This window comes from Suncus etruscus, chromosome 14, assembly GCF_024139225.1.
Source record: "Suncus etruscus isolate mSunEtr1 chromosome 14, mSunEtr1.pri.cur, whole genome shotgun sequence".
NCBI classification, from domain to species: Eukaryota; Metazoa; Chordata; class Mammalia; order Eulipotyphla; family Soricidae; genus Suncus; species Suncus etruscus.
In genome coordinates this window covers 32,268,890-32,285,181 of record NC_064861.1, presented here as the reverse complement: position 1 = coordinate 32,285,181, position 16,292 = coordinate 32,268,890, and positions in this window count along the sequence as shown.

Genomic DNA, 16,292 nt, shown 5'->3' with positions numbered 1-16,292 from the left:
ATGCAATTTCAAATTTTAATTTATTTTGAGGACTATCCATCCCTTTTTTCATATGGTTGCATCAATTTATATTCTCACAAGTAGTGTAGAAAAGGGCCATTTTCTTCATATCCTCTTCAGCACAAGTTCTTTTATTTCTTGGCTAAGAGCCATTTCAGGACTGTGAGGTGCTCTCCCTGCAATTTTGATTTCTATTTCCTTAACAATAAGAGAAGATGAACATCTTTTCATGTGCCAGTTGATAAAGGGTCTTTTTTTGGGGGGAAGTATCTGCTTGGATCCTGCCCATTTTAAAATAGGTGTGTTTTTCTGTTGTTGAGTTACATGAGTTCATTATGTACTTCGGGTATTAAGGCTTTCTTTCAGGTCTATGATATACAATTAACTTCTTCCATTCAGTTGGGTGTCTATATTTTGATAAAAGTTTCTGTAGTTATATAGATACCTTTTAGCTTCACTTGTTTTGCTATTGTTCCCTTTGTCATTGGTGTTGAGTTCTCAAACTCATCTAAAATCATCTCTAATGCTGACTTTTAGAAGGACAATTTATATGTTTTTTTTTCTGTTAATCATAAGGTACCAGGTCCCAAGTCCAACAATTTAATCCATTCTTATTAACTTCTGTCCATGGGTCAGAAGTTAATGGTCTAATTTCATTCTCTTGCATGTGTCTGTCCAGTTTCCCCAGGACCGTTGGTTGAAGAGACTCATCATGTTCCATTGTATCTTGTCTCTTTCTTTTTTCTTTTTCTTTTTGTTTTGTTTTTGGTTTTTGGGCTACACCTGGCAGTGCTCAGGGGTTACTCCTGGCTCTCTGCTCAGAAATCACTCCTGGTAGGCATGGGGTACCATATGGGATGCTGGGATTTGAACCATCTTTGGTCCTGGATTGGCTGCTTGCAAGGCAAACTCCCTACCACTGTGCTATCTCTCCAGCCCATATCTTGGCTCTTTCATCATAAATTAGTCATCCATATATGTATGTCTTTATTTCTAAGTTTTGTTTCATTGTCTGGTTTATTTGTTTTTTATTTAAGTATCATACTGTTTTGGGGTTGGTTAAATAGTACAACAGATAGGGTGCTTGTCTTTCATATAACTGACCCAGAATTGATCCCTGGCATTCTGTATGGTCCCCCAAACATCATTAGGAGTAATCCCTTAGCACCATGCCAGGAATAAGCCCTGAGTACTGTTCGGTGTGCCCCCCAAACAAAACAAAATCAATATTCTGCTATTTTGATTCCAACTTGTTTATAATACAGTTATTTCAGACATTAAATGTTCAAACACCAGTCACACTACCAGTGTGGACTTTCTTTCACCAGTGTCCCCAATCTCCCACTCACTATCACAGCCTTACCTCTTGTAGGCACAAAAAATTTACTTCATGGGTCTGGAGCGATAGTGGTAGGGTGTTTGCCTTGAGCGTGGCTGACCCAGGATAGACCTGTGTCCGTTTTGGTCCCCAAAGCCAGGAGCGATTTCTGAGTGCATAGCCAGGAGTAACCCCTGAGCATCATTGGGTGTGGCCAAAACAACAACAACAAAATTTACTTCATATTGTTTGTTATAACACAGAGGCAAATCAAATTATCAAAACTTAGAACAATAGGGATCAATTTAAAATGATGGTATTACTAAAGTCAATGTATGAAGATTTGCTATGGTGTGGTTAGTGCTGAGCCTTCTGAGTTACTGTTTAGGTTCATTAGCTTGGTAGATTTCTATGTAACTTTCCCATCAGATTTTTTGTGATACTACTGGGTTGATGACACTGAAATTTTGAGGTGTTCAGGATTTATAGATTTGAAACGAATTTGGTGGCTTGGCAGTTTGATAAGGTTAAATTGTGGAGCTGGTCCATTTATATTGAGGGGGAGGCGCTGAGGTGCTGTGGCTACAGGCAGAAAGGGGAATCTGCTACCACTCATTCTGAGAATTCGTTGGAGGTATCAGCCTTGACCAGACTACCTGGGAAGAGTTGGTGGCCATTATTTTCTTTTGGAACTTGGTAGAGGAGTGAGGCTATTTTTGCACTGAGAAGATGTCTTCCCATGGTTGTTTGCTTGAAATGACTATGGGTCTCACAGCTGATTTTGTACATTTGGCTGCTGTACTGGCTGGGATTCACATACTTTTTCTTTTTTTTTCTTTTTGTTTTTGGCCCACACCTGGTGTACTTACAGCTTACTTCTGGCTCTGCACTCAACGATCACTTTTGGTAGGGTTCAAGGGACCATATTTAGTGCCAGAAATCTAACCTAGTTGGCCACATGCAAGGCAAGTCTCTTACATGGTCCCTGGGATCCTCATATTTGTGATGCTTGTATGCTTGTTCGTAATATTTCCTGAGTTCACACACTTGGTTCTGGTGTGCTGTGGTTATAACAGAAGTGGCAATGTTGGGTGGCAGTGGAAAGAATTGAACTCATGGTCTCATACATGCAAGGCAGGTGTGCTCTAACACTAGGTCATGTCACAGGCCCAATTCACTCTTTTTGTTTTTGTTTTTTGGGTCACATCCGGCAGCACTTAGGGGTTACTCCTGGCTTTATGCTCAGAAATTGCTCCTGGTAGGCTTGGGGATTATATGGGATGCTAGGATTCGAGCCACTGTCCTTTTGCATTCGAGACAAATGCCTTACCTCCATGCTATCTCTCTGGCCCTTCAATTCACATTTTTTAAAACATTTTTTTCTCTTCTTTTCCTCAGGAATGATTTTTTCCAACTGAGGGGTTTATTTTTTGTTTTGTTTTGTTTTTTGTAGTTTCCCTATCATGAGTTTTGCATCTATTTCTATGAAGAAATCATTGAGATTTTGATAGAAATTGAACTGAGTCTATATATTGTCTTAGGTCATGAAGCTATTCAAATGATGTTAATTTTTCTAATGCATGAGCACAGATTGTGTTTCTCTCATCGTGTCTTATAGTTTCCTGTATATGAATCTTTCACTTCCTTGGATAAATTGATTGAAAGACATTTAAGTCTTCTGTGGTTATAAATGGGGTTATTTCCTTGATTTCTCTTTCTGCTGTATTTTTATGCATATTGAAACAGCATATTTTTGTATATTAGTTTTATAGCTTGGTACTATACTGAATTCATTATTTCTAATATATTTTTACTGCAGTTCTTAGGATTTTCTCTGTATATTCCCAGGCCCTCTTGTAAATAGTGAAAGATATTTTTTTAGTCACATCTTGTGATCCTCAGGGGTTACTCCTGGTTCTGCACTAATAAATCACTCCTGGCAGGCTAAGGGGACTATATGGGATGCCATGGATTGAACACAGGTCAGCCGCATGCAAGACAAATGCTCTACCTGCTGTGCTATCACTTCAGCACCCCACAAGAAGTGAAAGTTTTATTCTTTCTTTCCAAATGGATACCTTTTATATTATTTTCTTCTATAATTGTTCTTGCTAGATGTCCAGTTGAATAATACTGGTGAAAGTGGTCATCCTTGTTTTTCTAATGTTGAAGGAAACAATTTTGAGTTTTTCGCCATTGAGTATGAATTTGGCTGTGGGTTCACCCTTTAATATGCTAAAATTTTTTTCTTTCTAAAAACCTCATCCACTGCTGGTGGCAATGTTGAATGGTACAGCCTTTTGGGAAAACAGCATGGATACTTTTTTGTTTGTTTGTTTGTTTGATTTTGGGTCACACCCAGCAGCAATCAGGGGTTACTCCTGGCTGTACGCTCAGAAATCGCTCCTGGCAGGCTCAGGGGACCATATGAGACGCCGGGATTTGAACCACCGACCTGCTACATGCAAGGCAAACACCTTACCTCCATGCTATCTCTCTGGCTCCCAGCATGGATACTTAAAAAAAAAACTAGGTTTTGAGATTCTATACAATCCAACAATTTCACTTGAAATCTACCCCAAAGGCCCAAAAACACTCTTCAGAAAAGACTTGTGCTCCTATGTTTATTGAAGCATTATTGACAATAGCCAAAATTTGAAACCACAAGTAGATTAAAAAAAAAAAAACAAAATCTGAAAGCCCAAGTAGATAAAGGAACTGTGGTAAATGTAGAGAATGAAATCATGCAATTTGCTGCGAGTTAGTCAGGACAAGGACAGACATGGAATGAGGGACAGACACAGAATGATCTCTCTCATATGTGATTTATAAGATAACACGGTAAAGAAACAAATACTCAAAGGTAAAAGAAACTGGGAACTGGTCTTTAATAGGAAGATATGGGGCTGGAGAAATAGCACAGTGGTGGGGCATTTGCCTTGCATTCGGCTGACCAGGGAGGGGCCTGGTTTGATTCCTGGCATCCCATATGGTCCCCCGGCCTGCCACGGGCAACTTCTGAGTGCAGAGCCAGGAGTGTGACCCCTGAGCACCACTAGGTGTGGCCCAGAAACCAATCAATCAATAAAAAAATAAAGTTAACAAAAAGGAAAATATCACTGTAGGGGGTTACAGGATAGTATGGAATGGGTGAAATAATGAGATATGGTGGAGGTAAACTGACACTGGTGGAAGGTATGATTTTTGGAATGTTTTCTGCACAAAACTCTGCAATTAACAGCAATTTTGTAAATTACTGTTATAAAATAAAAAAATAAAGAAACCAAGGGAAATAAGAAGAGGCATATGGGAAATAATGTGGGGGGGGGGCAAGCAAAAGGGAGAAAATGTCAGGGGTTAAGGGCTTCAGGTGTATCGGTGGTATAGGGAAGTGGTGTTAGCCATATATTCAAAACAGAGTCAGTAACACTGAACACCTGAAATTCAAACTACAACAACCAAAATATGCCTGCCACAGTGGCAGATTGGGTGGGAAGGTATGGGAAGAAATCTGGGATTGTTGATGGAGGCAAGTTGACATTGGTTGTGAGATTGGTTCTAGAACCACATTTTATGTTTAAAACCCCACTGTGAATAACTTTGTAAATCACAGTGCTTAATAAAATTTAAAAAAGATATTTCCTCTATGCCCATTTTGTTGAAGGTTTTGATGATATAAGGATGTTGAATCTTGTCAAATGTTTTTTATTTTTCTTTCTGTATCAATTGGGTTGTTCATTTGATGTTTATCCTTTGTGTTTATCCTTTGCAAATGGAGAAGCACCCTTATCTCTGGAATAAATTTGATTCTTTCACTGTATTGTTGGATTTGACTTGATAATATTTGGGAGGAGGGAGCGAAGGCTCTCAAGTGGTACTCAGGAAGCCCAGAAGCTCCATTGCCAAATCTTGGCCAACTGGGTCTGTGATTCATCACAAGGGCCTGAGAAAGGGAAGCTGGAGACTTTTAATAGAACAGGGAGTGTGGTTCAAGTCATGTGCCAGAGATTAGTGGTGATCAGGGGCCTCCACGGCTGCCACTCAGGGCTCTGTAGGTACTGAGGATCAGTCTTGGTGAACAGAGCTGAAACAGGGTCACAACACAGGAGTAAGAGAAAGAGAAAAGCATGGAACCAAAGGCAAACAGCTTTGTGGACTCTCCATCACATTCCATATTTATTGCCTTAAACCTACAATCATCAGAAGAACAGGGAAGTCATTCAGTAGACAGTTGCCTCTCTATGATAATCTAAGCAGGCTAAACTTTTACATATCAAAGGGTTTCTGCATTTGGGAGGAATGGGGCAAAAGTCTAAAGTCAGTTTATCTCTAAGGATATTTCCTCAAGGAGAAAAGAGCAGAGATAGAGCAACCACAGGATCCTGCTTCAGCAGCTTTCTGTTTTGGGGGTCACACCTTGCAGCGCTTAGGGGTTACTCCTGGCTCTATGCTCAGAAATTGCTTCTGGCAGGCTAAGGGGACCATATGGAATTCGAACCACTGTCCTTCTGCATGCAAGGCAAATTTTCTACCTTTATGCTATCTTTCCGGCCCCCTCACAGCTTTCTGAATTGGTGTTGGCTTTTCGGATAGAAGGCCCCATAAACCACCCATATAGTCTTCTCAGTCTGTATGGTTAGCCTTTAGTTGCATTATCTAGGACTGGGTTCTGCAATACTCAGGAAGCCATATGGTGCCAAGGTTGGACATGTATGGAGGTCTTTCGGCATGTACCCTGACCTTGTTACTGACTCCTGATTCCTGACTTGTTAGTATTTTGTTGAAGGTTTTTGCATATCTGTTTATTGGAAATGTTACTTTAGTTTTTGTTTTTATTTTTATTGTATTTCAGGTAGCATGGTAACAATGCTTATCATTTTGGGACAAAAAGTTACTCTACCTTCACCACCATTAAAGTGCCCAAGATCCTTCACCACTGTCTCTGTGTCATTTCTAATCTGCCTCTTCCCTCAACCTTACTTCACTGCTTGATAATGTGCTTTATAATCCAAGGCCAAGAGTTTTCCATTGTTTGATATTGTTTCTACCTTGTTTTGTCTCTCTTCCACAGTTGAGTGAGATCATTCAGTATCTCCTTCTAATTTATTTTTCTTAACACAATAACCTTTAATTTCATTCAAAGCAGCAAATTGCAAGCTTTTATCGTATGGCTGCATAGAAGTCTATTGTGTGTACATATACATACACACAAATAAAATTTTTCTTTATTCATTCATCTGCTATTGAACATTTAAATTTTATATTCTAGCTACCTTTGTACTTAACACTACAATGAACATAGGGATTTGTGCCTCTTTTCAAACTTATGTTTTGTGTTTCTGGGATAGTTGACAAGAAGTAAAATTGCTGAATCATATGAAAGAACCATTATTACTTTTTTTGAGAAGTCTCCATGCTGTTTCTCAGAGAGAATGAACACAGAGGACATTCACAACAGGGGTGAATGAGGTTCCATTTCTTTCTCTCTCTCTCTCTCTCTCTCTCTCTCTCTCTCTCTCTCTCTCTCTCTCTCTCTTTTGCCACACCTGGCAGTGCTCAGGGGTTACTCCTGGCTATCTGCTCAGAAATAGCTCCTGGCAGGCACAGGGGACCGTATGGGACTCCGAGATTCGAACCAACCACCTTAGGTCCTGGATTGGCTGCTTGCAAGGCAAACACTGCTGTGCTATCTCTCCGGCCCCAAGGTCCCATTTCTACTGCATCCCCTTAACACTGGTTCCTTCCAGTCTTTTTTTTTTAACTTTATTTAAAGAAAATGCATCATAGTTCAACAAAATTCAACTATAGTTGAATGTATTCATTTGTTTCTAGATAAGTGAGAGCAAAATTATTATTAAAAAAGAATAGAGCAAAGTGGCAGGCTACAAAATTAACACATAAAATTAATGACTTTCTTATACAAAAATAATGATGAAATGAATATTAAGAAAACAATCCCATTCACATTAGTGCCACAGAAACTCTAATACTGTGGAGTCAACTTAACTAAAGAGGTGAAGGACCTATACAAAGAAAACTACAAAACGTTGCTCCAAGTAATAAAAGAAGACACAAGGAAATGGAGAGATGTGCCCTGTTCATGGAAAGGGAGGATTAACATCATTAAAATGGCAGTACTCCCCAAAGCACTGTACATACTTAATGCAATTCCTCTAAGGATACCCATGACATTCTTCAAAAAAGTGGATCAAACACTCCTGAAATTCACGGGGAACAATAGCTAAAACAATCTTTTTTTATTTAATTTTTTATTTTTAATTATGAGAGCAAAGATGCAAAGAAAGAGGACAAGGTAAAGTTACAGTGAAAGGACAATCACCCATAAACAGAATTCTCAGTAGTCCCATTGCTGATATCTTAATTTTGAACTTTCAGTCAAAGAACATTAAGAAAAATAAAAAGAGAACCCATGTATAATTACTTTGTCCCTCAAGTCTCCAGATTGTAGTACATAATATTTCTTAGCAGCACACAAAGCAATCTAAAGCCATAAAACTTATGAAACTCCTTAAACATTGAAGGCAAAGTACTTTTTTACATTTCCGTGCACATGCATATTAGTTTAAGTTAACCTCAAAAGTTTAAATGGGTTGTCTTTCTTAAGGATTAGAGTCAAGGAGCACAGTAAAAACGGTGTTAGAGTGGCTATTATTGTTTGCATAGGCTCACCAAAATATGAGGGACAAAATATGAGGTTTCCTGGCATAAGATCAACTCTAGACTCCAGGAAAATTAGGTTGTCCAATCCAGGTCATTGTCTGTAGTGCCAATACTTTTATTTTTCACACAGTCTCTGTTGTTGGTATCATGTTTCTGTATTAAAGATCCTGGAATCTGCATATCCTACATTGCAGTCAGGATGGTGCAGAGCATCCTCTCGTTTCACCTCACAATTAAAGGGCAATGCAGAGAACCCTGTCCTGTAAGCAGGTCGTTGTTGTTGTCAAGTCTTCTTAGTGTTAAGGGAAGTCTCTTTTGAGCAGGTCAATGTCAGAGCAGTGGTAGGGTCTTCCCTGGTAGAGGATTGCTTCCAGGTGTTGTTATAAAAAAACCTTGGATGTTTCATAGATAACTTCCCTGGTTCAGGGGTAAATGGAGATTGCCCATTCTTCTGAAGCCTGTGCCAGGTCATTATATCAATGTTCAGGGCGTAAGGTCTCATTGCACTACGAGATTTGTGTGTTCCAATCTCTATTAAATAGGATCTTATTTGTATGTATAGTATTTTCCCATTTTAATGAGCCTATGCAAACAAGGAACAATGCCACATGGCGTTATTGGCACATATGGGGGCCATAAGAACAAGTCCAACAATCCCCATGACATGGTTCAATCATAAGCATTAAACTGAGGGACTCTTCCACCAAAATTCCTTATTGAACAGCTCACAAAGAGAAGACAAGATAAACAGTGGGTAGAATCGTCATGATAAAAGAATATTTAGAAAGTGTTATAGCTGTTAAAGAAAATACACATAAAATATTCAAAAGACATATGTGTCTATTTTATGTCTTTTGAAATAGTTGGGGGTTGTTAAATCCAATGCACAACTTTGGTCTGTGATTAGGACTGTGTAGTACTGAAGTGAAAAAGGGTAAATGTGGGGTACTGATGGTTGGGGGTGAGAGAGTTAAGGAGTAATAGTGAGCTTTGTAGGGGTGTTTGAAAGGGCAGAATCTGTTGAGGCAGGAGGTCAGTCTTGGTGCCTAACAAATTAAAGAACAGAGGGTAAACAGGGTTAATTAAGGGAAAGATAACAAATCTGGATTGGGAGATGAGGAAGTAGAGGGGCTCTGGTGTGGAGGAGGGGAAATATATCAGAGGGGTTATATACATTGTATAGATGAGTTGTTTATGGATTAGGCTTGGCAGTCAGAGGGGACCACTGTATAAAAAGTCACGTCTAGTGCCTGGAGAGATAGCACAGCGGCATTTGCCTTGCAAGCAGCCGATCCAGGACCAAAGGTGGTTGGTTCGAATCCCGGTGTCCCATATGGTCCCCCCTGCCTGCCAGGAGCTATTTCTGAGCAGACAGCCAGGAGTAACCCCTGAGCATCAGCGGGTGTGGCCCAAAAACCAAAAAAAAAAAAAAAAGTCACGTCTACATATACACTGATTTTAGAGACCTATTTGAATATTATCCTCCAAATCTAGGGAATTCCATATTTTTTCCTAGAAACAGTCGAGAATTAAGAATATTTTTGGATGTTGTTAAAAAGTATATGTCACGCGGGCACAAGGCTAAAACAATCTTTAGGAAAAAGAAGATAGGAGGCATCACTTTCCCCAACTTTAAATTGTATTACAAAATAATAGTCATTAAAACAGCATAGTATTAATAATGACAGACACTTAGATCAATGGAATAGACTTGAGTATTCAGAGAATGTCCCCCAAACAATCAATCAATTAATCTTCGGTAAAGTGTCAAGAACTGCAAAATAGAGCAAGGAAAACCTCTTCAACATAGGTGTTGGGATAACTGGTCAGCCATATGCAATAAAGCAAACCAAACCTCCATCTAGCACCATGTACTAAGGTCAAATCAAAATGGATTAAAGACCTTGATATAAAGACCTAAAGCCATAAGTTATATAGAAGAACATGTAGGTAAAACACTCCATGATATTGAGACTAAAGGCATCTTCTCTCTCTTTTTTGTTTGTTTATTTTTGGTTTTTGGGCCACACCTGGCAGTGCTCAGGGGTTACTCCTGGCTATCTGCTCAGAAATAGCTCCTGGCAGGCATGGGGGACCAAATGGGACCAAATTAGGTTCTGGGTCAGCTGCTTGCAAGGCAAACACCACTGTGCTCTCTCCAGCCCCATTATAAAAGGCATCATCTTCAAAGAGGAAACACAACTGTCCAAAAAAAGTGAAAACAAAGATAAACAAATGGGACTACATTAAACTGAGAAGTTTCTGCATCTCAAAGGAAATAGTGACTAGGACACAAAGGTCACCTACAGAATGGGAGAAACTATTAACCTAATACCCAACAGAGAAGGGACTACCTAATATCTAAGATATACAAGGTACTGACAGAACTTAACAAGAAAAAAAAATCTAACACCATCAAAAACTGGGGAGAAGAAATGAATAGGCACTTCTTCAAAAAAGATTCTTGAAGCTCTCCTCAGAGCCCTGGGAAGTGAACCCCCAAAAACTGTCACCTAGAGGCCCCAGAAGAGTGTTCGCTTTGTGGCCTCGCACTCTTTCTAACCAATAAACCCCACCACAACACGCAGGAAAAACCACACTACTAGCGTGACAATGGGGAAAACTAGCAGGCAAACACCATGCACAGAGAATGAAGACGATAGCTTGGATGACCTAAAAAATTCCAACCATCTGATTAACCTCGTGGATAAGGAACTTAAAATAGAAATATGGAAGATGTTTGTAGAACTCAAAGAAAGCATAGATTGATCTGAACAGAACACAAAGACAGAAATTTAAAACTGAAATAGCAGATCTGAAAAACACGGAAGCTCAACTGAAAACTTCAGTGGATGGCATCGACAGCAGGGTAACAGCAGCTGAGGACAGAATCAGAGTACTGGAAGATGAGATGCAGAAAAACTCAACACAGCAGAAGAAACTGGAAAAGAACCTTAGGACAAATGATCAGGCAATGGAAAAAGTACTCAAGGAATGCGAACAGATGAAAATAGAAGTCTTTTATAAATTCAACAGAAACAACATAAGAATCATCGGAGTCCCGGAGGCCCAGGTAGGAGATCTCCAGGAAGAATCAATTGTCAAAGACATTATCAAAGATATACTCCCAGAGGTAAAGACTACATGCAATCAAATCCTGCATGCTCGAAGAGTACCAGCTAAAAGAGACCCAAAGAAAAACACCCCAAGACACATCTCTTTACAATGACAAATCCCACAGATAGAGATAGAATACTGAAAGCAGCAAGATTAAAAAGGGAAATTACATTCAAAGGAGCATCCCTATGACTTACAGAAGACATGTCACAAGAAACTCTCAAGGCCAGAAGACAGTGGTGGGATATTGTGACAAAACAGAATGAAATGAATGACTCACCGAGAATACTGCACCCAGACCGACTCACGTTCAGGTTTGAAGGAAGGATACAGAGCTTAATGGATAAACAACAGCTCAGAAACTTCACAGATGAAAAACCAGCCTTAAAGGAAAAACTGACAGGTCTACTTTAAGACAAGAGAGATCAACAAACACAGCAAACTTATCTACAAAGATGACATTAAATTCTATGACAATCATCTTCCTCAATGTCAATGGACTAAATTCACCAATTAAAAGACACAGAGTGAGGGCCTGAAGAGATAGCACAGCGATGTTTGCCTTGCAAGTAGCCGATCCAGGACCTAAGGTGGTTAGTTCAAATCCCGGTGTCCCATATAGTCCCTCATGCCTGCCAGGAGCTATTTCTGAGCAGACAGCCAGGAGTAACCCCTGAGCACTGCCGGGTGTGGCCCAAAAACCAAAAAAAAAGACACAGAGTGGCAAAATGGGTCAAAAAGACGAATCCAACCTTCTGCTGCCTACAAGAAACACACCCGAATAGTCAGAACAAATATAGACTCAAAATCAAAGGCTGGAGGAAAATCATTCAAGCAAACAACACCCTTAAAAAAAGCTGAGGTGGCCATATTAATATCTGATGACACCAACTTTATACTCAGAAAAGTGGTAAGGGACAAAGATGGACACTATGTACTAATCAAGGGATATGTGCAACAGGAAGAAATCAGACTATTAAACATATATGCACCTAATGAGAGACCAGCAAATTATCTAATACAGTTACTGACAACTCTGAAAGAAGACATCAATAACAACACAATAATTGTGGGAGACCTCAACACGGCCCTATCAACATTTGATAGGTCAACCAGACTGAAACCCAACAAAAACATACTAGTCCTGAAAAGAGTAATGGAAGAAAGAGGACTAGTGTGTGTATATATATATACACACACACATATATGATACTCCATTCCAAAAAACCTGGATATACATTTTTCTCCAATGTACATGGGTCATTCTCCAGGATAGACTACATGCTGACACATAAAACATACCTCCATAAAATCAAGAGAATAGAAATCTTGCAGGCTACCTTTGCTGACCACAAGGCTCTGAAATTAGATGTGAACTACAAAGGCACACAAAAGAAGAACTTTAACAACTGGAAATTAAACACCCTGCTACTGAACAACCAGTGGGTCAGAGATGAAATCAAAGAGGAAATCAAAACTTTCCTGGAAACAAATGACAATGAAGACACAAACTGCCAGAATCTATGGGACACAGCAAAAGCGGTCCTGAGAAGAAAATTTATAGCTCTACAAGCACACATCAGGAAGGAAGAAGGGGCATACCTGAATAACTTAATGACGCAGCTCATAAAATTAGAAAATAACCAACAAAAGGAACCAAAAATAGGGAGACAGAAAGAAATAACAAAGCTGAAAGCACAAATCAATGAAGTGGAAAACCAAAAAACAATCTGAAAGATCAATGAAAGCAGAAGTTGGTTCTTTGAAAAAGTAAACAAGATTGATAGACCATTGGCAAAACTTACAAAGAAAGCGAGAGAGAAACCTGATAATCCGTATTAGAAATGAAAAGGGGGAGATCACGACAGATATTGCAGAGATCCAAAGGGTAATCAGAGACTACTTTGAGAAACTTTATGCTACTAAACATGAGAACCTAGAAGAAATGAAAAAATTCTTGGACACTTAAACCTTCCACAGTTAAGTAAGGAGGATGTAGCATATCTAAACACCCCCATCACTATTGAGAAAATTGAAACTGTAATCAAACATCTGCCCAAAAAGAAAAGCCCATGCCCAGATAAATTTCCTAATGAATTCTTTCAAATCTTTCAAGAGGAGCTACTACCAATCCTAGCCAGGCTCTTCCATGAAATTGAAAAAAACGGGAACACTCCCAAACAGCTTTTATGAAGCCAACATCACCTTGATACCAAAACCAGACAGAGATGCTGCAAAAAAAGAAAATCACAGACCAATATCTCTGATGAATGCAGATGCAAAGATCTTCAACAAAATCCTGCCAAATAGGATCCAATGCATCATCAAGAAGATCATACACTATGACCAAGTAGGTTTCATTTCAGGAATGTAAGGATGGTTTAACATCCGTAAATTTATCAACATCATACACAACATCAACAACAAGAAAAATAAAAATCACATGATCATATCAATAGATGCAGAGAAAGCATTTGATAAGGTACAACAGCCATTCTTGATAAAAACTCTCAGCAAGATGGGAATGAAAGGAGCCTTTCTCAATCTAGTTGAAGCTATCTACCACAAGCCAATGGCAAATATTATCCTCAATGGAGAAAAACTAAAAGCCTTTCCTCTAAATTCGGGTACAAGACAAGGCTGTCCAGTCTCACCACTCCTCTTCAACATAATACTGGAAGTGCTTGTTATAGCGATCAGTCAAGAAAAATATATCAAAGAAATCCAGATAGGAAAGGAAGTAGTCAAGCTCTTATTGTTTGCAGATGACATGATACTCTACTTAGAAAATCCCAAAGACTCTTCCAAAAAGCTTCTAGAAACAATAGACTCATATAGTAAGGTGGCAGACTACAAAATTAACACACAGAAATCAATGGCCTTTTTTATACACCAATAATGATAGGGAAGAGATGGACGTCAAGAAGGCAATCCCATTCACATTAGTGCCACACAAACTCAAATACCTTGAAGTCAACTTGACCAAAGACGTGAAGGACCTATACAAAGAAAACTACAAAGCCCTGCTCCAAGAAATAAGAGAGGACACACGGAAATGGAAACAAATACCCTGCTCATGGATTGGCAGGATTAACATCATTAAAATGGCAATACTCCCGAAAGCATTACACAGATTTAATGTGATCCCCTTAAAAATACTCATGACATTCTTCAAAGAAGTGGATCAAACACTTATGAAGTTCATCTGGAACCATAAACACCCTCGAATAGCTAAAGCACTCCCAGGGAAAAGGAGTATGGGAGGCATTACTTCCCCCAACTTTAAATTGTACTACAAAGCAATAGTTATCAAAACAGCATGGTATTGGAATAAAGACAGACCCTCAGATCAGTGGAATAGACTTGAGTTCTCAGACAATGTTCCCCAGATATACAATCACCTAATTTTTGACAAGGGAGCAAGAAATCCTAAGTGGAGCAGGGAAAACCTCTTCAACAAGTGGTGCTGGCAGAACTGGTTAGCCACTTGCAAAAAAGCGAACATAGACCCCAAGTTAACGTCATGTACGAAGGTAAAATCCAAATGGATTAAAGACCTTGATATCAGACCTGATACCATAAGGTATATAGAACAACACGTAGGTAAAACACTCCATGACATTGAGACTAAAGGAGGAAACTGCACTTTCCAAACAAGTGGAAGCAGAGATTAACAGATGGGAATACATTAAGCTGAGAAGCTTCTGCACCTCAAAAGAAATAGTGCCCAGGATACAAAAGCCACCCACCGTGTGGGAGAAACTATTCACCCAACACCCATCAGATAAGGGGCTAATATCCAAAATATACAGGGCACTGACAGAACTTTACAAGAAAAAAAATTTAATCCCATCAAAAAATGGGGAGAAGAAATAAATAGACACTTTGATAAAAAAGAAATACAAATGGCCAAAAGGCACATGAAAAATGCTCCTCATCACTAATCATAAGGGAGATGCAAATCAAAACAACGATGAGATACCATCTCACACCACAGAGATTGGCATACATCACAAAGAATGAGAACAATCAGTGCTGGCGGGGATGTGGAGAGAAAGGAACTCTTATCCACTACTGGTGGGAATGCCGTCTAGTTGAACCTCTATGGTAAGCGATATGGAGGTTCCTCCAAAATCTGGAAATTGAGCTCCCATTCGACCCAGCTATTCCACTCTTAGGGATATACCCTAAGAACACAAGAATACAACACAAAAACCCCTTCCTCACATCTATATTTATTGTAGCACTATTCACAATAGCCAGGCTCTGGAAACAACCAAGGTGCCCTTCAACAGATGAATGGCTAAAGAAACTGTGGTACACATACACAATGGAATACTATGCAGCTGTTAGGAGAGATGAAGTCATGAAATTTTCCTATACATGGATGTACATGGAATATATCATGCTGAGTGAAATAAGTCAGAGGGAGAGAGAGAGAGATGCAGAATAGTCTCACTCATCTACGGGTTTTAAGAAAAATAAAAGTCATTTTTGTGACAATCCTCAGAGACAAGGAGAGGAGGGCTGGAACTTCTAGCTCACTTCATGAAGCTCACCACAAAGAGTGGTGAGTGCAATTATAGAAATATGCTGCGGACCCTTTATCCTAATGAGATAAAAAGTCCCTAAGCATAACCTTAGTGAGTTCATTTTCCCACTGAGAGTCAAGCGGGAGCACGAAGAGGCGAATATGGAATATGAATTATAAAATATGAAATAAATGAGACCACACAGAATGTATGGGGACTTGCGTCTAGAAAGACAAAGACAAATTTATTTTTTGAGCTGGGTAACTTTTAAGGAGTAAGCTCTGGAATGCGGGGTGTAATTTTGGAGATCAAAGAAAGTGGGAGATGGTCAGGGAAACAGAATGAAAGGCCATGCTAAAATCTGCATATTAAAGAACCGATACTGAAGGTGAAAGGCAGTTTCTGTTGTGGGTTAGCTTTGTTTTGGGTAAGCAGGAGAAACCAGGTAATTTTCAGGGAAGTGGGATGAGAGAGAAATATTTTAGAGTTTTGGGGAAAACTGAAAATTGCTTTACTCATGAGCTAAGTTTTGGGAAAAACATGATCTTGGCACCAAGGTACTGAAAATTGCTTTACTCATGAGCTAAGTTTTGGGAAAAACATGATCTTGGCGCCAAGGTAGCAGAGATCACAGAGAGCTGTGG